At 43.4% G+C, this 23544-nt stretch overlaps 1 protein-coding gene across 1 annotated transcript in view; it reads right to left on the bottom strand.

Moving 5' to 3' along the window:
* Window positions 1–1817, bottom strand: part of arhgap5 (Rho GTPase activating protein 5) — a 43544-nt gene extending 41727 nt beyond the window's left edge. Inside the window, exon 1 of the mRNA XM_069717072.1 lies at window positions 1737–1817. The gene's annotated coding sequence lies outside the window, so the exon portion shown is untranslated. The remainder of the gene's footprint in view (window positions 1–1736) is intronic.
* Between the last annotated feature and the right edge of the window lie 21727 nt (window positions 1818–23544).

Below are 23544 nucleotides of genomic sequence, written 5' to 3'. Positions count from 1 at the left end.
ACACACAGCTGTGAAAGCTTTTCAGACGTGCCAATCCATATCTATCAATTCTGATTAATCAGGGCCGCTTTGTTTGTCAAATGTAAAAAAAAATAAGTGTTTGAATTATCAAGGCAGAACATCTTTTTGTCTGCAGTCAACTGGCATAAATCCCACATTTACCACACAGATGCTTTATTATTCCGTTAAAGACAATAAAAACGATGTGAATTTGAAACATTCTTTCAATGTCCTGCATGTAAAGCAGGTTATCAAGTTGTGCGTAATTTTCTGTTCAGTTTTATTCTGCTTTACTCCAAACACAGCCCATTTGAAAGAAAAGCCCTAAACAGACTGGCTGCGATGTCCTATCAAATCATTCAGTGAGCTCTTGCGGTTTTTTATGGACACTAAAACGAGATAATAGCTTTTACTCAGTGGAAACAACAAGAAACTAATTGCTATTTTTTTTTTCAACACAAATGGGTCCCGCTAATAATTGATGCTTTTAACAATCTCTATAACTCAGCATTAGAGCCAATGTAATACCGAGAGGTCCGGGAGGAAACACCACGAGGGGATGGCTCGCTCTTGTTGTTAAAAGCCGGACTGCCCCTTTAATGAGAGTTTGGGGGAAAGGGGCAAAGGGAGCTGCAGTAGCTCGACTATGCAGAGCTGCAGCAGCAGCAGGAGGACAAACCCACTGACCTGCTGCCACAATTGTAACACGTAAAAGAAAACTAGAAGAAGCAGGTAAAGGCGAGCGAAGTATAACAACTGCTCACCAGACGTACAGGGTGTGTATTGTTTACACATACACACCCAGGTTTAATGTCGGAAAAATATGCCCCCCCCCCCTCCCATCTTCTCTTTCTCTCTCTCTCTCTCCCCCCCCACCCCACCAAAAAAAAAAAAAAAAAAACCCTCAAAGCTAACGCTAGCAGGACATTAAAGAAGTGGCCACCCAGCAACTTCCGAACGGACTCGGGAACAATTCGATTACCGACGAATGCAAACACAGCGCGAGCGCTTTGAAGTCGGACGCTCGTGCGCTCGCTCAGCGATGAATTCTCGTTTTTTTTTTTTCTTGGGTCATTTTTAAGCTGATTTTTTTTTTTTTTTTTTTCCCCCGTGTAACGCTGCAATAAAGCCTTACAGAAAAAGGGCGGATTATCATCAAAACATCAAACTTATCCCAAGAAAAAAAAAAAAAAAAAAAGAAAGAAAGAAAAAAGGGGGGGCACGGCGGCGGCAGCAGCAGCCGGGGAGTGAGAGGGAGTTAAAGTGGTATTAAAAACCAGCACGTTTAATGCGTCAGTGCTCCGTGGCTAACGGGGGGGGGGGGGGGGGGGGGAACAGGAGTTCGGTACGGTGTTTTATGAATTCATCCCGGGTAGAGAAGATGAAACCCGGGCTCGGCCCTCATACACTCCAGGAGACAGAGAGAGAGAAAAAAAAAAAACACCTTTCCAATCCGAGCTAACATTAGCCGAGCACTGTTAGCCTAGCATGCCAAGAGGGTTAGTTAGCTGGTGGCTAATGCTAGCAAGATCCCCACAGTGGGAAGAAATCGGGTTAAAATCACAACCTGGGCTAATTTAAGCAACCGGATTCATATCCCCCCCCCCTCCCCTCCAACCCGGTTTCCTTTAACTCGGGATGGCGCAATCGTGCGGGCAGCTTTCGCTTCTCTCTCTCCCCCTCCCCTCCCTCCACAGACCAGAAAAGTCCCAGTCCGAATACATTCCCCTACCCACCTATTAACATGGTCGCTCCCAGATCCACATAGCACGGGAAGAGGAGAGAGCATTTCCCACATTCAACAAAAAAAAAAAAAAGAGGCAACAAAACTCCGTGCTACGATCCTCAATCTGCGGTCAGCGGAGCCCTCCGACACAGTCCCAAGCCCGGTCGGGTTGGAGGTGCAGTCGGCTGAGGTCCCCGATCGGCCGGCTGGCAGCGTTTTAGTGTATCTTGGTGTTGTTGGTGCGGTGCGCTCTCCCTCCCTCTCAGCAGCACTGCCAGGCGGTAATGGCGACTCTCCCTCTCTCTCCTCCACTCCCCCCGCTCTGAGTCTATGTCGCTCGACCTCCTCCCCCTCTCTCTCTCTCTCTCTCTCTCTCTCTCTCTCTCTCTATCTCTCCCTATTGATCCACACCTGTCTCTCTCTCTCTCTCCAACTTCACCTTACTGCCGTTAGAAAAATAAATTAATAAAAAAAAAAAAAAACATAAAACACATTCCTCCGTGGTGGAATGTAACTAAGTACATTTACTCAATTACTGGAGCTACATAAGTTCAGATTTAAGGTATTTATTAATAATAATAATAATGCAGTGTATTTGTAGAGCATCTCCCATACACGAAATGCAGTTTAAAGTGATTTACAGCAAGAAAATGACATGCAGTGCTTCACATAAAAACAGATATAGTTGTACTTCATTTAAGCATTTAAGTATTCTACTGCACTAAATGTCAAATAAATATTCAACTTTTTTCTCCACAAAATCTCTATGACCACTTTGCTACTTTTAGATTTAAAGATTTGAATAACCTTTCGGTCCCAATAGATTTCCAAATTTTGTCATTTTGAATATGAATTTTTCTGAAAGACTTAAAGTTTAGATGTTTTAACAGACTAATTTGGTGTTAATTAAATTGGCACGGTGATTTTGGAGCTGTAATCAGGCCCTGTAGCGCAGATGTCCTCTTTGCCATACTGGCTTATATAAAGTAAAGTAAAATACAGCGTCCAAAAGTACGAGACCACAAGTGAAGCTGTTTCTATTTGGCATTTGATTCTAATTTAATCCAAAATGTTTCACTCCAAATGAGTGAGTTTAACAATTTGAGTTGAAGCATATTTGTTCGCCCCCTTTTGCAGCATCGAGCTGCAGGCAGTCCATCAGGAATGTCTGTCTTCCTCAGTCTTCATCATAAATGTTCGGTGGGGTTGTGGTCAGGTGACTGTGGAGGAAAGTCCATGACAACTTTTCTTTGGTCTTCAAGTTTTTCAAAGCTTTAAGGCTCATCCATCCTGCTGCAGTTTGAATCCTTTTCCACGAAGATCAAACCGGAGGGTGGAGCTTGTTTCTGAAGGATGGAGCGCTAATTCTCCTCCGTCAGGGTGGAGTCGAATCGCTGCGAGTGTCCAACTCCAGACTCGAAGCTTCACTGTGGTATCATTCTCTCTTTTGTTCGCCTCCTTACATCCACGCTTCTGTTACTGACACTCTTCTTAAATTCCCGCAACAGAGGTATTGAGACCAAGTACAAAGGATATTTTTCGGCAGTAATTGCCGACTGCTGTGCAGAACGATGAGGTTCAAATTCAGGAGGTGACCGTGTTGTTTTTGAGTTGTTTTTTGGTTTCCTAACTCCAGCCATGTTTTTTTTTTTTGTCACAAACCCCAAGTGTTCTGCGAAAAGTTAACGTTTGCTGTACATCGCACGTCTCAAAGCATGCAGTAGGTCTCACTCTCATCCACAACAGGAAAACGTGTAACTGTCACGGCTAGGCAGCCCGAAGCGTGACTATCTCACGTTTCGCTGTAGCGGGCGGGCGTGTCTATTTCACGCTTTGCTGTGATACCATGGTGGCCTGCTCATGAGCGTGATGGATGGGTACAAGTGGGCAAATTATCAAATGCAAACATTTGCTTAACTTTTAACTGCTGTTTCTCAGCTTACTTTTGGAATTTGTGATTTGGCTTGCAGTGCTTTAAAAAAAAAGAAAAAAAAAGTATCATCAGACTTAACAAATAACAAAACTGGCAGATAAAGACGTCGCCGCCGCCAGCATGGAAAAGTTAGACGATGAACTAAAATCTGCTTAAGAGGACGAAACAGACAGCGAGGGGGAAACCAAACAAACCCTCAATGTGTCTGTGACCTACATGCAGGAGCGCGATAAACGCAAGCAGCACATATATCACATGTAATCTGAAAGGAGCCAAACGTGTCTCTCTCATTGTGTGACTTTCATCCTGTTTATATAAATATATAACACACGTCTCTTTCTCCCTTTCTGCCTTTGTGTCTCTTTCTCTGATTCATTTCAATAATCCTCTTTATTGGCATGAATGTTAGATGAGCCGTGTTGCCAAAGCATCTAAATACAAATTAAAATTTCTCCCTCCCTCTCACTCTCTCTGTGATATCATTAGGGATTTTCTTTTTCCGGTGAAAATTGTTTAATTATGGATAGTGTTGCCTGCAAATTTGCTCAACAGCGAGTGCCGGTTCAGATAGCTGCTTCCTCGTAATCAGTTTATCAATCAGTTGATCAATTTTGGTTTCCTGGTAAAGTATCTTTTTTTTTTCTGTCACTCCGCTTCCAGAAACTACACTTTTAAACGAGCGGAAACAACATTTGTGCCGCGCTGCTGTCTAAATATTGACAGTAATGAAAAGAAAAGCCTGCAGACGTTGTTAGATAATGGTGGGCCGTGGGAGCACAAAAGAAAGTCCGCAGTGAAAACCCCTTCATTTATATTTCAGTTGTTCTGGGTTTTGGATCAATACGGGCTGCTGGTTCCAGTGGATTCCCTCGAGTGCAATGTTGTGTTAATGAGCCTCAGAGCTGAGAAAGACGACACTCCCTCGGATAAGAATGAACGCGCTCCATGTGCGGATGGGTCAGGAAACCACACCAGCTGAAATGTATTCTTAGCTAACACATAAATAACATGAAATCAGGAGAAAGTTGTCCTTGTTCCTGAGACAAATACCCCCCCCCCCCAGCCCCCCGCCTGTCCTCCCCTTCCTAAGGTCATTCACAATCTGTTCCTGATAACAACCTGCATTTAGTAGTTTAACAGTTTATTCATTGTGCTCTTACGAAGTTCTACTGACATCTCAAACACCGACGGGTTTTGGGTTCAGACCGTCAGCATTTAAGAGCGACTTCCTCTCTGAAGGAACACAAATCCATCTGAGGAGAAGAAGAAACACGGACACCAATCTGTTGGGCCTCCCCCCGTGGGAGCAGGAGGGACCCGGAGTGCATCGGATGGCTGCAGAGGGGAGGGTTTTGTGTTGAGTGTCCACGGCCTGCAAGACGTCATGCTGAATCCCCCGTGGCTGTTTTTGCACACTCAAATCGCGATGCATTTATTCTCTTTACATGCTCAGCTTTGATGTACAACAGGCTTCTGTACGTGCAGCCATTTTGCACAACAGGAACTTAACAATCATCGACATGGTGGGGGGAAGGCCGGCTTGGAGGACGGAGACTGATCTCATAAAAAATAAATAAAAGACCCCATAGATTGTTTGTGCAGCAGCTGATTGCAGCAACGTCACAGTCTGTTTGTTTTTAAGTGACCTCTTGCGGTCATATGAAACAGCATCAAACAGGAAAACAATATACTGTAGTGCATTTTCTTTTTCTTTTTCTTTTTTTTAACGCTCAAGTGCCCCCTAGTGGTCATTATTACAGGCTTAAAGGGGGAAAGTCTGGTGACCTATGACCCCTCCACCATCCCACTCCAGAAAATGCAGAAAAACAAAGTGCAACTTTAAGGCTGTTTAAACTCATGTAATTCAACACTTTAACTCACTCCTGTTTTACCATTTTTGTTTTGATACTGCGAATGAGAAGTTTTTTGTTTTTTTTGTTGATAAAGAAATATTTTGTTTGAAAAGGCTGAATTCATCCTGTAAAAACCTTCAGCAAAGCTTTTGTTGAAACCTTTAATGCGGAGAAATTGCAGGAATTTTGCACATTTGCAAGCTCTCAAAAAACAGATTGAAACTGTTACGATTGCGAGATTGCAATTTCCTGAAGGGGGTGTGAAAAATAATGAATGTCAACAACAGTGCAGCTTCTTATGTTTGGCATCTGTCTCCGACATCTTTCTTCACTCGCATACAAAACAGCACATAACAATGACACAGTTAAACAGTTGGCATATTGTGTCGTGTTTTTCATGACATACAGTGGAAACACAGGGAAGATTGTACCAAAGGATGACAATGAGCTTCTTCATGTAATGGGTTTCAGGGCAAAAGCCACCTGGAAGCAGTGCATGACAGGCTTTAACACCAAAAATCTGCAGAAAATTGGCTACAAATCAATCATGATGCTTTTAAATACTGAAGTTAAATATGTACCTTTCAGAATAGAACTCCTAGTTTGAGCAACTAAAATCGATGTAACAACAAAAAGGAGACAACTGATCCACACAGCTACACACTGACCGTCAAATGTGTGTTGTGTTTATTTTCTGTGCTTTTATTTCCCTGGTCCTGCTTGGACTGTTTTCAGCTCAGTTTTTGACACATATGCATGAGAATGTCATGCATTTGCGAGGGTTTGCTGGGAAATGTAGTGTGTCAAAGTTGAATGTGCTGAGGAGCCGTACTTGAGAAGTTTTGCGGTGGAGTCGCCGGCTGCCACGGGCGACCCCCGCTGTAGGGCGCTGCACCATCAGCACCTCCACACACAATCTGCAGATTTTTCACTTTCCGTCAGCCTTTCATGTTTCACACCTTTTCCTGGTTTGTAAAACCCTGACAGGGCATCTTTATTTCTTCCTTTCTGAGCACGCATCCTGATGCTTCAGGTTTTTTTTCTCAGAGTCTCAAAGTTTATTTTGCTCCGTCCATCCGTTTGACGTCGATCTCATAATGAGGACTTTCCAAGTCGTGCACTCTGTGTCACATCTGTAACAGCTGGTGAGGTTGGGCTGAATTCAGCCTCCACCAAACAGAGGTGCTGATGTGTCACTACGTGTTGCGCTTTCACTCTGCAGGCCGTGTTTTTCGGGCTGCAGTACTTTGTGTCTAATTGAAGAATTGGCAGTTGAGCGGTGCCTCTGCTGATATAAACAGGTCCTTCTAAAGTCAAGAAGCGTCTCCTGTGTGTCGCTGAGTTTGAGAGGGAGAGAGAGTGAGTTGTCCTTGCATCAGATCTAGAGCGGTGTCCCTTCATCTCTCTGCGTGACTCATCCTTGTTTGTGAAGAGAGGCTTGGCCCGGGTGTCAGTGGCAGATTTAATGGCCTGATATCTCTGATGTGTGGTGTCACAGGCTCGGATCGGCGGATGGGGCTTTACTTTTGCGAGGAGCTGCACAGTGCTGGAGTTTTGGGTCAACAGCGTCTGTGGACTGACAGCGTTGAGCGCCGATGAGTAGTCATTAAAGAGTTTGTTTCTGCATCGCGAGACTATCGGGGCATTCTTTGGCAACTCTTTGGGCATAATTCAGGACTTTCTGCATCACTATTAACCGTGGTAGGTCTCTGCGGTAACAACCTACAATTATGGTGCACAGTTAACCTGCGGGGGGGGGGTAATTCCAAAGCATCAACAAAGCAGGTTTTGTTCAAATTGAGGCGAAACGTGGAGATTTCTGTTCCAGAAATAGAGAAAACTTCAACTCACGTAAGCAAAGTTAGCCTGTTTAAAAATAAACACACACAAAAACTCATGTCAGGTCAAAATCAAAAATGTAAATACAAGAATTTAGCTGTAAAATCAGTGCGAAATTCAGTAAGTTGTGATTATTTTAAAATTGGAGGTAAGATAAAACATGCTGGTGCATCTCTGCAATAAAAGGCACATGAAGAGGTACCTGCTTGTACTCTATGTCTATATATCTTATTACCATGTTTACCATCTTAGTTTAGTGTGTTACCGTGGTACCATACGTTGATTAGCAAATACAAAGTACATCTGAGTCTGATGGGAGTGAAATTTTGACCTGAAGGTGGTGCTGGATGTTTTTACAGTCCAACATGAGGAGGACATGAACATCTGAACCCAATTTAAAAGGACATCCATTTGAAAGATATTTCACTAAAAATTACCTTTTCCATTGGCAAAATACGTTTTACAGTCGCACAATCTCATGCGATCACATGTGATCGCATGAGCTTTTGCACATGTGAAATTCATGTGTTCTTTCTGTAAGGGCAAGGATGCAACAGGAAAAGTCAAAGGATCACAAAGTAAGGATTCGTCCTCTGGAAACCATGAACGTCTGCACAAAACTTCATTGCAATTTTGAAATCTTCCAGTTCACGCTGATAGAATATTTAAAGAAGAATAAAAAAATTTAAAAAACACAGGACAAAACAAAAACTAAATCTGCCTTTGGATTCACAGATTCATCAGCTGATTTCCTGTGCTGCTCTTTACCCTGAGCATTTTAAAGATCATAAAACACCACAGCTCACTCAGACTCAGACTCTTTTTACTCGCTCTCGCACACATCATTCACTCGGGGGCTTACGAAACTGTTTTGTTTTTTTTTCCTTGGGAAAATCTCCAAAAAATCTACTCTGAAAGTAAAGCCTCGAGGGGGTGAGAGCTTTGAAAGAGACATCAGATCGGCTGAGAGGACACCCTGTCCTCCTGTCCTGCCCTGCAGCCCGGTGCAGCAGCTCTGGAGCTAACGGGGACGCCTGCCGTTTTAAAAACTACAGATATGTTCCTGGCACAGGCGGGATGATGTAATGTCCATAAGTCAAATTTACACTACACATGTTTTGGATTCATGCAGATGAAATGTGTCATTTTCAATCACTGGGATTTCTTTTTGAGTTTCCAGTTTTATAGTATTTTATTGTGTCTTTTTGTATATTTTTTTGTATTCTAAAGGCCCATCGAGGGACGGGCTTTGCAAACTAGTTAAAGCTATAAATACATTAGTTGTGCTCCATACTTGTCCCTATCAAAATAAACATTAAGCCTTTGTAATCCATTGCAAAAGTAATTGTATTGTATTTGCAAAGCATGGCATAACAGTAATAACAGTAGCAGTAGGCCAGTCGTAATAGTAGTAGTACTACTAGTATTGCTGTTGTTGTTGCTGATGTGGTAATATGAGTACCTGTAAAAAGAGTATTTGTCCCAGTTTTCAATCTAAAATAATTTACATCTTTCTCCTGTCTTTGTCTTTCTTGACACATTTCCACACGTCTTCAAATGAAGAAATTAAAAAGACCTGTAAAATCTTCTTTTCTGTCTTTGTGCCTATTCTGTCACGCTCTGAATAAAACTATGAAGGAAACCAGTGTGATAATCCTTTATGAAGGTCCGGGCCGGCCTATTGTGTCTGGGTGTGTGCTCAGCTGGGACGGCTGTAACACTGAAACCCAGCAGCGAGAAGCAGGAAGCCGTCTGAGTATTTATATCTCCCTTCTCTCCAACAATACGGAGCTGTGAACGAGCCAAGTCCGGCAGGATTTCACACTGACTCACCCCCAAAACCATCACAACACTCTGTTCCCTTTGACGGTTATTATCATTTAATCGTAACATGTTATCATTATATGTCTATATATCTTTATAAATCTTAGGCTTTTGTAAGAGTCATTTGAAAAGTGCCACATGAACTTGTTATCCGAGATTCTAGACCTGGGTGGCAACAAACTTGTATTTACATTATTCATGCATTCATTTTCATAGTTTTGTCAATAATACATTAAATACAGTTTCCTAGAGTCCAAGTAGATGTCTTCAAATGCCTTGTATTGTTCGACCACTACTCTAAAACCAAAATATTTTCAATTAGCTACAATGTACAATGAGAGCAGCAAAGCATCAAATTATCAAATTTGAAAGCATCAAATCCATCAAGTATTTTTTCATTTTGCTTGAAAAATAGTGACCTAATAAATCAATCAATTCATTGTTATATAAAGGTACATATAGCGTTTTAACTGACGATTGTAACAGAATGGGCAAACTGCATCTACTACAAGGCGAAAGTGTTACACTTATTGTGGCCTCTAGTGGCGATAGTGAATATAACAGGAGAAACGTATTTATCTATTGTAACTTATCTCACGTAACTTGCGATGAACTCAACATAACTTTAACCCAGGTTTGTGTCCCATGTGAAAGCAACGTTGACTTTTTTTAAATGACATATGTTTGGTTAACTTCTAGCTTATTTAACTATCATAACGTGTTTTACGTAATGTACGCAATGGAATTTGCGTAGTAACAAAGAAGGAGGGAAAAAAAAGATCTTTTCCTAAAACTGACCAAGTATTTTTGGTGCCCCGACCTAATCAAACTGCAACCATGTTACAACATAAGGTGCACGTTTATTTACCATGATGACAGTCCCCGTGGCTGTCCAACAGTCATATATGTCATTATTAATGGACAACCGAGTTGAGGTGGAGGACGACACTATAGACATATCTGCGGTCCCAGGGACAGCGGACGATGGCCTTTTAATAGGTGGATAACAACCGAATCGGGTTATTTCACCATTATTTCGAGTTTGTGTGTCTCCTCATGCAAACTGAAACGAGCTAAATCAGATTTATCTTTAAACTGAGCAGATCTACCCAGAAGAAATGTCGAGACGATGGATGAAACCGAACTCGGCTCATTAAAAAGTCAGTGAGATAAATTTAATGAAGTCCTTTATCAGTTCGAACCCAAAGACAGTATATTTAGTACGATTTTATGTGACAGGGTTTGTCATTTTGCAGCTTTTTTGAGCCTTTCCTGAAGCTGAAAGGTCACCAGCGTGAGCCCGTCATGTCCGTCGACTTCCGTCAACGAGTCCTTGAGCCATACAGCGACACCCCCACCCCCCGCCCCCACCACCACCACCTGCGACACCAGCCAGTGACCCCGAACCAACGCGTAAGCCGAGCGTCTAAAGTGTAAATGCAAAGGCAGTACAGTAAAAACCTCTCCCGGGCCGCCTGATAGCAGCGCCGAGCGTTTCATCAGACGGGGCCTGCCGCTGCCTGCCTTCATGACTTCCTCCCTTTGATCCCCGACCCCTGCAGGCATATGCAAAGTAGGCTGGGGAGACGCCGCCGGGCTGGGAGAGATCGCACGTACAGAGCAAAGAGTGGAGTAGACTGTTTCCTTTTCAGAGGTTAACGTCTGACAGCGAGGCTCACACTCATACACCGGAGTTGTTTATTATACCGGTGAGAAAACACCACCGTCCTCATTAGGCACACTTTTACTAATATATGATTTGTCGCATGACTATAGGGGAGCAAAAGAAATATAACAGATATCCCAATAAAGCTGGGAGGAAGCGTATTTATGGAGGTATTGACGAATCCGTACTGTGTAATCGACATACTTTAATGTGTTAAAGACACCATTATTAAGGGAAAAAATCTGGTTGTCGTACAGGTTGGAAGCCCCGCCCACTCCAATGTTTGCGGATGGGATATTTTCTAAACAAAGTAAGAAATATAAGGGAAACGCCTCAAGTAAATTGTTATACATTTTTAAAGCACTAAGATTTGATGTTTTCAATTATCACTTCAACTTCTCATGAAATTGGAAGTCAAAAGATGTTCTCCACGAGTGATTTGGGTGCCGTTAGCTAGAGTCATTCCTTATTATCAGTTTTCTGGCAGTTCATCTGAAAACAATCCAGTCATTAGTTGAAAATAAGAATCAAAAAGCTGTGTTTTGGGGGGGGCGTATTTGTTTGATTGACGGGCCTGTGGTGCCGTAGGGTTACAGCTGTCAGTGGGCGGGACGTAGTGTCGTCAAGTCAGATCCACCACTCGCTCTTTCCACCAGCTCGAAAGTAGCAAGATGGCGCCGGCTGAAATCCGAACTCGGGTCTTCATAACGGCCGTTCACAAACCAACGGGCGACGTCGCTGTTGGTTGCCGCTTGGGAGGAACGCAAAGTAGCAGGATATTAGGCCATAGAGAGTCCTGGTAGTTGTGCTGTGGTAGAATCATTATTATTAAGCGTTATTTTCAATCAATGCCAATTACTTTTAGTATGAATAATTCATTTTTGTCAATGTCTTATTATCCTATTTTTTGATCAAGGAACCAAACAGCTACAAACTTCCTGCAAAAAAACACCTTTGAAATATTTGACTCTCAAAAGATGGCATATTCTTAAACTAGATTGCTTTTAAAAGTATATTTAAGTTTCTTTGGGGACGTTTCCATAAACATTTCTCTGACGTCTGGGCTTATGACTCGTCTTCCACTCGCAATCGGCATGTCGTTTCTGAAGGCCACCAGCACATTGAAGATCTCCCGCGGTGCTCGGAGCTCAGCAGATACACATGACTCACAGACTCACGTTGAACTCTGACTGCCACTTTCTCGCACGTATACGACCGACAGACGACAGAATCTGATGATAATCGCGTTAATGCTGAGAGGGAAACAGCGGCGGCGCCTGCATATTCCCGCTTTCCAAAAAAAAACTTCAAAGTTCGCTCTGACGGAGCTTCAGTCTGCCAGGGATTTTCAACACACCCGCTGCTGAGCTAACAGCACTGAGAGAAACACTCATTTTTAATACAGTGCGCCTCGCCTCTCTTTCATTAGAGCTGATTCTTGTCTGCTGTATTAACACACACACACACACACACACGTACATATGAAACGCAAATCGAGAACAGAGAGAAACATTTTTAGTGACCTATTTGATTATTTTCATCAGGAGACGATGACTTTATCTGCTTAAAAGGGGAATGAAGGCGACACAAACACACATACACACACACACACACACACACACGCACACACACACACACACACACACACAAAGAGGTTTAACAAGCCTCCACAGGGGGTCTTTGCTGCAGCAGAGAGCAGCTGGCTGTCCCGGTTACTATTAACAGAAAGTGTGTGTTTGTGTTGCAGCACAAAAAAGATATTTTGGCAACAGTGTGTTATTGTGGGTGCGTGTTTGTGTGTGTGTGTGTGTGTGCTGCATGAAACCAAGTTCTACTTTATTCATGAAGACAAAAAATGGAAATACAGTCATTTCTTTAGTGAACATCTACAGGAAGTGTCAGACGGAGCGCCGCCATTAATCCTGAGACTGACTCATTCCTTCTGACGAATATTTTTTGTCACCGATTTTGTTGACAATATAAAATGTTCCCGTCTCTCTTCCAACGACTTCCCCTCACTGGTTTCGTGTAAAATCAAGAACAGGATTTAAAATCTTCTCCTTACATAGAAAGTCCTTTTTTTTTTTTTTTGTTGGGTCCCAACATTTCAGATTGGTTTAAACCAAAATGGGAGGCGTAAAAGGTGCCTCGAATAACGGATCAATTACAGGAAGTTATGGGAGGCAATCGTCACACGTAAAGGAAAAAGAAAACTAAATGGAAGAGAAGTAAAACAGGAGGCGAGGTAAGAGGAGACAAATATCTAACTGTAATTTTGTCCAATAATGAAATCGAAAGTCAACTATAACACATAAAAATGCCAAAATTCATTTTCAGAGAGGAAAATAAGTGCTGGTAGTAACGCCATTATAACCATACAGTGGCAACAAAATAAATCTGTTCCTTTATTGTTCTCCACCGCAACGGAAACGGGTACCAGGCCAATTGACAACATCAGACGGACGGCCGTCTACGAACCAGTCAATGTCAAGTATAGAAAGACGAAACCTCATAGACAATGACAACAGGACGGTCATTAAAAGGTCTTTAGTTCACTTACAAAATTTCAATCTGAAACCGAAACATGAATCTTGATCCAGACTTTCTGGTGTGAAAGGTGTCCTCAAGACCATAAAGTATCCTATCAACCGCCCCAACGTTGGTTGCTGCATTCTGTAGCGTCAAGATTTACCAAAGTGCTGTCCTCGTACTTTTGACCAGATCGTCTATGTTGGCTGGAGAGAGAAAGATGGACAGATACTGTAAGAAGAGCCCAAACGTGAGAGCGAAGAAGAATAAAGTGCAGAATGATAAGTGCGAAAGAGAAAGAGGAGAGAGGTGCCAGTCAGAGAGGTGAGAGAGGAGAACGATGTGAGGGAGGGAGGAGGCGTGAGTTGGCAGAAAGAGGGAGAGGGGAAGGGTGGGAGGGAGGGACAGAGGAGAGAGGTGACATTCAAAATTAGAGGAGAGGACGACGGTGTCAGAGACGACGAAGAAAAGCCGTTTCCCTTCCAGCTAGTGAATAATACAGACACCTCTGTATCAGCGATCTCCCATGATCCTCTCCTGCGACGAGCCTCCCTCGTCTGATCTGCTTCCCGGTTGGTGTAACTGAGGCGGTTGTGAAGGAGCTGCTGTTCAGTCGTTACAGGAAATAAGGAATGCTGCCTCCTCAGAGGGAAGTGAATCGAGGCTCAGTAATTCACACTCTTCCCATATACGAGTTGACTAAATCTGTTGTTCCTGTCAGTAGGTTTTTATTTTGTTACTGCAGCTGCATCATTGCTGCAGCAGGAAAATCCAGACTGTGAGATGAGTTCTTTGAACCTCAAAGGGTGTTTCTGCTTTTTTTTTTTTTTTTCCCCCACCTGCTGTTGTTACCATCAATGTGTCTCCATGGGTCACGCTGACTCTGCACTCTTCACCTACGTTATATAGATTCAGGGAAATGAGGAGTCGCGCAATAAAAGCGTACATCGGGCCAAAAAGCTCTCCAAAGAAACAGATTTTTACATGAACGACTGAAACAAAACAGAAATTAGCCGCCTGAAACATGATCTACATGAGGGGGATACTTCGTGATCACCCTGCATGTTCATTTTAACAAACAGGACAAAAAAAAAAGAGCTGAATGAGGAAGTGAAAGCAGAAGCACCTAAATTAAATAAAGGAAGAAAAGTAAGCGCAAAACTCCCATCTTTTCATGACTAACCGGGAAACCTGAGAGACGGAGAATAAACACACACAAACAAACACACACACACACACACACACACACACACACACACACACACACACACACACACACACACACACACACACACACAAAACAAGACACTGAACAGTGAACTTTCCTCCTGCAGTGACACAACTTCTGCCTCGGGGCAAATTTCTTCAGGAGGAAGAACAAGAGGATGTAATTATTAGTAGAAGGAAGAGATTTTGTATTTGAAGAAGTAGAAGAGAAGAAAGATGAAAAAAAAAAGTTTCATTTTACAGACATAAACAGATCAACTTCGTCTCCTCTTCGTCATCGTCATCTTTTTTGAACTCGTAAAAATATCTTGTTTGCCGTTAACTTTGTGGAGTTTCCCCTCTTTTGAAATAGATATTTCAGACCCGAAGAAGTTTAACAGAAGAGAAGCTGAAAGTCTTCGATTAACAATATGTTGACTTTTATAGCCGAGTGATGCGTCCACTGCTGAGATTTCATGAATAAAGTTACGATTTCAACGTTAAAAGTCGCGATTAAAGAGTAGTTACATGCAAAAAAAACAAAAAAAAAACTTCTTTTTTTTTTAAAATTGTAATTTTATGAGTATATTTGCAAAATAATACAAATATCATATCTTTATTCCAAAAATATTACAACTTTCATCTAATCATTATTATGAATTTTATCTAAAAACAAAACAACTTTATGCGAAATATTATACGAATTCAGTTCTTTTATGTATTTCACTTTTATTCTCACGATATAAAAAAATATTTTACAAATATTAGTAATTTATTTTCAGATATTGTGGCTTTATTCTGAACATCCTCAGATCAGTTTGTTTCCCTGCTGGAGGTGTAAACCAGTCACTCCGCGCGTCTATCAGTAATATTTCATAAAGTACTTCACTTCACCTGTATCACCATGGCAACCTCAGCCTGTTTTTAATTGGAGCCTGAGGCCAGTCTGATTCCCTTTCATCTTATACACACCCGCACGCACATACAGATGCAGTTGTTATTTCTGTTTCAATTGCTCACATCCCCACACACACACACACACACACACACACACACACACACACACACACACACACACACACACACACACACGCACACGCACACACATACTGTGCTCTGACGTGCCGGCTCCCGGTGGGACGGAGTGGTGACGAGGTGGCGTCTGTCGTCGCTCTTCATGTTGGGGGTTCACGTCTGGTTCAGATCGGGGAATGTCAGTCAGTTTGAGTCTTTGTGCGTTCGTAAAAGTGTTTGTTCCACTTGTCTTAGCTTTCTTCGTCAGCCCTGATGTCTTCGTCAGCCCTCATCCCACCGAGGAACCTCACAACTTAAAACACGATTGTCAAAAAATAAAACTCTCAACGGAAACTTCACCAGTTCATTTTTACAATGAACTCAATGGTGCTGTGCTATTAATTACTTTGTCACTGAATCCCCAACTATCATCAGGTATCTCTAGTTTTTCTAACTTTTTCTGGTGAACAGCTCAATTTGAAGATCGACAACTTTTTCTTCAAACAAACCAAAACTACCAACATGCATACTGTATGGCTTTGAACTGGAAGTGCAGAAAAAAAAAACCTCCTACTGGTCAGTTTTCCTCAGATGTCGACTCTCACGTGTCTCTTGAGATTGCTGGGCTGTGTGAAAAGTTCCCACACGCAACACAAGGAAATGGTTTTCTCTCCTGCGTGGACTCTCTCGTGTTTCCTGTAGAGTCTCTTTCTATGTAAAACTTTCCCCAGAAAAATCACAACCAAAAAGGTTTCTCACCTCTGTGGACTCTCATATGGACCTGCAGACGATCACGGCAAAGCGTGAAATAGACACGCCCGTCCCCTACGGCAAAACGCGACATAGTCACACTTAGGGCTGTCTAGGCGTGACAGTTACACGTTTAGTGAGCGTGAAATTTGTCATGTGATCCTTCATCACCAAAGTTCTGCAACGGAGGTATTGAGACCAACTACAAAGGTAGTTTGAATCCAGGAGGTGACAACGTTATTGTTGTTGAGTTGTTTTTTGTTTCCTAAGCCCAACCGATGCATTTTTACTAAAGGTTTCCTTTTTCTGTCAATCACATGGCTCAAAGCGTGCAGTAAGTTTAATTTTCATCCACAACAGGAAAACATGTAACTGTCACGCCTCGACAGCCCCAAGTGTAGCTATCTCACGTTTTGCTGTCGTGTAGCGGAACGGGCTCGTCTATTTTCCCCGCTTTGCTGCGATACCGGGTTTGAACCATGCATGTTATCAATCACTCTCATTTCAACACGTTAGAAATGTCTGCCGAGTAAAAGGCCTCATGTCGGAGATGTTTGGTGAGGGGGCCGCCACTCAATGTTTTTCTTCCTGCAGGTGTTAAAAAAAGCAAAAAAACATTTTCCTTTTCCACCAAAAAAAACCAACCCCACAAACAACGAAAACCTCTGCATGTTTACTCCGATGCACTTTCATACCTGCGAGCCAAACATGACCCAGAAGCAGACAACTCACAGACTGCATCTGTTATAGTGCTGTGCAGAGGAGAGGGAGCAGGACCAGCACGCTTTTATATCAGGATTCAGACCAGACTCAAAGTCTACGTTCAGGACTCAAAAACTGACTTCAAAAATACAAAACAATAAAGCACATTTTAACCTTTGTCTTGCTATCGTCAGCGTGATTAACGTGGAACGATTGTAATTTCACCATGAACCTGAACCTTGAGAATAGAAACATCAAATTTTGTGTAAAACTCAGGGAAATCGGCAACTGAGATTTCAACGGGGGCAGAACGTCACTATCCAAGACCGAAGGACATTCAGAGGGTTGCGCACCCGTGAATTCGTCCCCCAGAATCATACCGTCGACACCGAGTTATCTACTGTGACGTTCTGAGGCGTCCAAAGGAAAAGAGCGCGTCACTTTTGCTGCGACGCGACGGTCCTCGGGTTCTCCGACTCTGGAGAAATGTGTGATGTTTTAATCTCTCACTGTAAAACGATTTAATTGAGAAACGGCAACAATGAAGAGTCAGAAATGAAACCGTTATCGTCTCTATAGATTATCCAGTCACAAAACACAGATGTCTGGCCCGTCTGTCCCGAGGCTCGAGGGACCCCGGCGAACCACAGAGCTTATTAACCCTCCAACACACACAATCCAATTCATGCATCGACGGACCAGTGACTACACACTCTCTCCGCGCACACACGCACACACACACACACACACACACACACACACACACACACACACACACACACACACACACACACACACACACCTTTAACGAGCCAAAGGGAGGGCTCTATCTTCTGACGGGAGAAGTGAACAGAATGTTATATCCCATCTTTGTTCTGTTTCAAACCAGTGGAGCACACAGCATCATGGGAAATGAGACGGGGAGGCACTCAAATGTCCAATTTCCCCTGAAAATACAATCAGACGCTCCGCGAAAAGAAAGGAAAGGTCCTGATGGGTCCAGCGTGGGCTGACGCGGCTGCTTTTGCGTCGACATAAATCGAGGGGGCACGACAGCGGGCCCTGCAGCAGAAAGGAAGGCGAAAGAGGAGGACGTGAACGAGAGCGAGCGGAGGACAGAGAAGAGAGGGAAAGAGTCGGCATGAAATCGTCAGTCCGAATAATCAACAAGTGATGAACAAAATATATGGTTCAAAAGAGAAAAAAAGAAAAGAAAAAAAAGGCCGAAGGTACAAGCTTGTTTACCTGAACTATTCAGTGGAGAAATTCATTCTCATTTCCAGCTGCCCATTAAGGTGTTTGTTGTGTCTCTGTGGGTCAGGCTAACTTTGCACTCTCCTCCTTTGTTGAAGAGATTCGGGGAAGCGAGGAGTCGCACAAAACGGTGTATAACAGGGCTAAAAGCTCGAGTTAAATGCAGTTTTTCAGGTTTTCTAAATGAATCATTTTCAAAATTAGCCGCCCGGAGCGGACATCTTTCTGACTGCTTTGGCGATCTAAATCAGGTTTTATGGGAAGCGTCAGGGAGTTCAAAACTTCACAACGGGGGTTAGAGAGTGCAAAGTTAGCCTGACCCATAGACACACAACAGACACATTAATGGGAAACAGAAACCAGAATCATCCTCTAATACATAAAGACTTTCTCCGAAGCAAAAGGCTCCTTAAGCTCATGGGTATTGTGGTATGCAGACCCTTTTGTGAAAATGACACCAACCGTAACGTAAATCGAAGTCACTATATTTTCCATTAGAGCTACGTGTCTCTCCGTCAGGTGTCGATGAAGATATAATTTAAATAAAATACTGAACGGGTGGATAAAACACTTCAGGGATTGTCCCTCTCACTTTGCAGCTCGACGTAGGTGGAGGAGGTAGAAGAAGAAGAAGAAGAAGAAGAAGAAGAAGAAGAAGAAGAAGAAGAAGAAGAAGAAGAAGAAGAAGAAGAAGAAGAAGAAGAGGGGTGGGGTGTCATTTTTTAACCGTTTTCTCCCAAAAGAAGACAGATGACTGGAGGAGTGCGGGGGGGAGGGGGGGGGAAGCTGCCTTAACGAGAGGACACACACACACACACACACACACACACACACACACACACACACACACACACACACACACACACACACACACGCACACGCAGTGACACAGCACAATTGGAACCAGCTGCTGCTGTTTATCCAGCCACAAGCAATGCAGCTGCGTCGCCACGGCAACGAGGCAACGCTCTGGGGGACTGTAGGCGAAAGCAGCAGATCGCAAGGTCAACGAGGAGTGTGTCCACGGACAGAGAGAAGAAGAGTGTGTGGGAGAGACGGGGGGAAAAAAAAGAAGAAGAGGAGCACGGAGAATCTTTGACCTCCTTCACGACGAGCCAAAAATAATTACAAAAATGCAAAGTAGCGTTTGAACCTCCAAACAAGGCGAGGAACGCTCGCCCCGGTGCGGAGAAACGTTCGAGGAAAACACCGAGAGCTCAAACCGTTTTTTGACCACCGTTTTTTTTTTTCTTCCCGTCAGCGCTCCGGTCCTCGCACGTGGAACTTTTTTTTGCATTCGCCAGGAACGACTGCAGAGTAGCTCAGCAGTTCGATTTACCCGCGCACATCGACATGTCGAGACGGCTGCGACGGCTGGCCGATTAAAATAAACCACTCACCGTCGTGAAACAACTGTCGGAACGGAGAGCCGGACATCATTTCTAAAAGGTTTGAAGAAGAGCTGGAAGAAATCTGGAACTGTTGAGAAAGCAGAAAGTAAACGGCTGCATCACTTAGCTGACGGTCAGTCGATCGCGATAGATAAACTGGGAAACAACCAATTGTTGTTGCCGTGAAGGTTGAAGAATAAAGTAAATGCTTGTTTAAGTCGTAAAAACGCCGTTGCTGGGCAACGGCCGTCAATCGGCAAGCTAGCAGGCGGGTAGTAACGTAATGCCGGAAACATAAAAGGCACGGTGAGGGAAAAGATGAAGCCGTTGGGAAGAATGAACATTTTCCTCAGGTAGGCCTGTCGTCTAAGTTACGAAGGCAAACATCTACGCGACTAAAATCACAATATATTAGCTTTAACGTCCAACGTGAAGCGAACTTCCACGGCCGCCGTCATTTCCGTAAACGTCGGCAAAAAAAAAGGTCCCAACTCGTGAACTCGAGGCTCCTGGAAAATTTTGGGAGTCCCGACGTTGTGAATTCCACAAGAGGGCGCCCTTGGACTCTCTCACATGCGCATACCGCATTTAAAAGCGTGAAATAAGACACGCGCCTCCGGACGACGCGCTCCACCTATTTTGCCCTCCGCGCAGCGTTTACCTGCAAACCCAACTCAGGCTTGATTGGTCGGTAATCCGATACCTAAATCTGCACGCGGAGTCTCCAGATTGGACATTCAAATTGCGGGATGTGTTTTTACAGCGATTACACATAATGTAACAGATCCATATTTAAAAAGATGAAAATGGCTTCACGTTAACAAATAGGAATCGCGATGAGCTACAAGTTATGGATACGTTGAAACCCACTTCTGTCACCTCGAGTGCAAACTTGACCCAACAGCCTAAACATTGACAGCTCAGCCGAACGGAAATAAAAATTATTATTTTTTTAAATCGAATGTGTGCAGTCTGCAAATTTCACCGAAGTTATTTGAAGTTGTTTCATAGTTTTTGCAGCGTGTCCACATTTCCGCGACGATGTCAGTGGTTTCAACTCGCGGGTCTTTTTCTCCCGCCGCGCCTTATGAATCCGAGGCTTCACCTGCAGCCTCAAACACGGAGCAGCAGCAGGAGAAGAAGAAGAAGAAGAAGAAGACGACGAAGATGAAGGAGCAGTGTTTGTTTCTATGTTTATAAAAGTCGTTTTCTTCTTCTCTAATTTGGGAATGCAGGATGTGGTTTTCATAACAATGAGGGGTTATATTTCATTTCAGTGCTGACTGAGGCACAAATGCACAGACAAACACACACACACACACACACACACACACACACACACACACACACACACACACACACACACACACACACACACACACACACACGCGCGCGCGGAGAAAAAAAAATGACTGGAATAAGCATCTTTGCACACATAAAGTCGCTGGTTTTCATACAGAAACACTCCTCTGGAAAGACGGATGCAAATGTGAGAAGCGTACAAATGCAGGCATAGAAAGCCACAAAAGAGTATTTGCATTCACTGACTTTCACATACACACACACACACACACACACACACACACGTATTACAGTGTGTGTTATGATGCTAATGTACAACAGTCACTGAACACCGGCACAAAAGACGGTGGAAGATGGAGGAGAAGGAAGATGTTGCTGGAGGAGCGACAGACGTGATTCGACTGCAACTGAATCTCAATTTCTTTTCCATTTCTAAAAAACTATGAATACAAATGTTTGTCGATGGGCTTTTTCGACGATGCGAACGCAGCTAAAACTGAATAAACAACAACTACGACGGAAAAACTAAAAAGACAAATGAAATTATTTGCCGTTTCAATGCAAAAACGGAGCAACTCGTACCAAGAAGAACAGCAAAAAAAAAAAAAAAAAAAAATCGGATTCGTGTCTTTACAGAAAACCGCGAAAGAGAAAATGGAGAAACGTATGTTTTCTGTTTGTTTACTTTAACATTCGCGCCACACGTCACGAGACTCGTTCTCTGCTCGTCGACGCCGATCACCGCCTGAACACGAGGCGGGTCAAAAGCGGTCGGGAGCGACGTCGTTCGACCTTCGCAGCTTCGCTCCGGGGAGTGAAAAGTCTTCTCCACAAAACTTCACAAGCACGACACCTGTAAGACGTTAATTCAGTTCTCTCGGAAAGCGTCCGATGAATTTATTCTCTTGATCCAGGAAGTTTTAACAAGCCAACATAACCTGAATCAATAATATATTTCCCTCTCGTATATTATTCATGGGCTCAGTGGCGGTGACTCACATGCAGGAGATGAAACTGAGGCGAGATGAATAAATAAGACCCATCGATCCATCTGTTTTTTGTTTTTTTTAATGATTTATTAAGTTATTTTCCTCTTTGCTTTGAACTAAATTGGGAAGAAACCCAATTTTGACAACATCCAGGGGACAGTTTTTTTTTTTTTTTTTTTGGATGTGAAGTTTTCCCTGAGAGCGAAGGATGAGAAGCTTCACCTCCTCTCCTCCCGCCTGTCTGTCTGCTTCATTTCCTGCGTCGAAATAGAGTTGACTTCCTGATACAAGGTTAAATGAGTTTGATGTTAACTGTCCACAGAGGCAGAGAGAGAAGGCGGTGGGTGGGGGGGGGGGGTGGAGAGGGATGGGGTGAAATTAATATGCTGACTGATGGGTCGACATCATCCCGCCGCGCGTGTTCAGCATCCAGGATTTCCAAACGGAGAGCGTCACGGGCATCTTGTGAGCTTTCAGCTAGAATCACAACCGTGTTTTTTCTAAGAGCGGTGCCACAAAAAACAAAAAGAAGAAGAAAATCAATGTTTTTCTTTGACAAAATGGGCCGAGATGTTGCAGCACCAAAATTGATTTCTCAAATAGGAGAAAGCAGAGATGGAGTACTGAATGGCCCCGGGAGATCAGTGGTCTCTCCACCCCCCGCCCCCCAACAGGGTCAAGGGGGGTGGGGAGGGGGGGATCGGTCACACCTCACAAATGGAAAGTCAAGAGAGGTGTCAAATGGCCGCTGGGTGATGTAAAAGGATGATGAACACGCGCAAAACGGCCACAGAGATGCAAAATGACCTCAGAGAGATGCGAAACGGCCACAAAGACACAAAACTGCCACAGAGAGACGTACAGTGACAAACACAACACAACCACTGAGATGCAAAACGACCTAAAAAAAGACTCAAAACGATGACAAAAGTTGTTTGAGAACAAAAGGTGGCCGCAGTTAGTCTTCGTTTTATATCTCAAGTGAAAGCAATTGAGTTTTTGAAAATGTATAGCTGTTGATTTGTGGGCTATTAGTCTGGTATTTTCCCTCTCTTGAAACCATTAAATATACACACACACACACACACACACACACACACACACACACACACACACACACACACACACACACACACACACACACACACACACACAGGGAGGGGGATGTTTCTCTGGAGAGGTGACAAGAATGAGCAGACAATAACTCGCCCTCAAATGGGAAAATCTGTTTCAGTCTTTGTGTGTTTTGTGTGTTTTTGTATGTGTGTGTGTGTGTGCAGTTGACTTACCCGTGTTGTGGGGACATACATACTTTCATACAGTCACGTTGTGGGGACTCCACGTCCTTTTGGAGACGTAAAGAAAGTCTTAATTGAAAGTTAGTTGGTAAGCGACGCCTTGATTTAAGGTTAGAGGGAGGTTTAGGTTTATGTAGTCCGTGTAATGCCCTCTGAAGTGATGCAAACACCACTGTGTTTTTATATGTGTGTGTGTGTGTGTGTGTGTGTGTGTGTGTGTGTGTGTGTGTGTGTGTGTGTGTGTGTGTGTGTGTGTGTGTGTGTGCGC

Source organism: Brachyistius frenatus, unplaced genomic scaffold, assembly GCF_029030835.1.
Source record: "Brachyistius frenatus isolate BFR_SWC_R1_liver_20210118 unplaced genomic scaffold, ASM2903083v1 Contig_168, whole genome shotgun sequence".
In the NCBI taxonomy this organism is placed as follows: Eukaryota; Metazoa; Chordata; class Actinopteri; family Embiotocidae; genus Brachyistius; species Brachyistius frenatus.
This window is presented reverse-complemented; position numbering and strand designations above follow the sequence as displayed.